Source organism: Bison bison, unplaced genomic scaffold (assembly GCF_000754665.1).
Source record: "Bison bison bison isolate TAMUID 2011002044 unplaced genomic scaffold, Bison_UMD1.0 scf7180017862979, whole genome shotgun sequence".
Lineage (NCBI taxonomy): Eukaryota > Metazoa > Chordata > Mammalia > Artiodactyla > Bovidae > Bison > Bison bison.
Window position 1 is genome coordinate 2,672,536 of NW_011493551.1, and position 382 is coordinate 2,672,917.

Consider the following 382-nt stretch of genomic DNA (forward strand, 5'->3'; position numbering starts at 1 on the left):
GAGGCGCGGCGGAGGCGGCCGTGGGGAGCATCTCGCCCCTCCTCCTCAGTTCTCCGCCTTCCCGCTGGCCCCGCTGGCGGTGTCCCCATCCCATCCCGCCTAGCCCCCGCCCCCACCCCCGGGCCAGGGCTGCGCCCGGCCCACCTGCTCTGGTCAAGTGCGTTCTTCCAGCTTCCCTCACCGCTTTGCTCACAGGTACTGCTTCCCCACTCATCAAACCCCAGCCCACTTCGGTGGGCAGGGTAGTCTGAGCCTCTCAGGACCGGGTGTAGTGGGGGCTAAGCTTGGGAAGAACGCCCTTGATCGGCAGTGCGCAAAGTCCTCGCGTGCGGGACTGGAAAGAGACCTGAAGTCAGGCGCCTAGAATAGAGCCTGACACCTA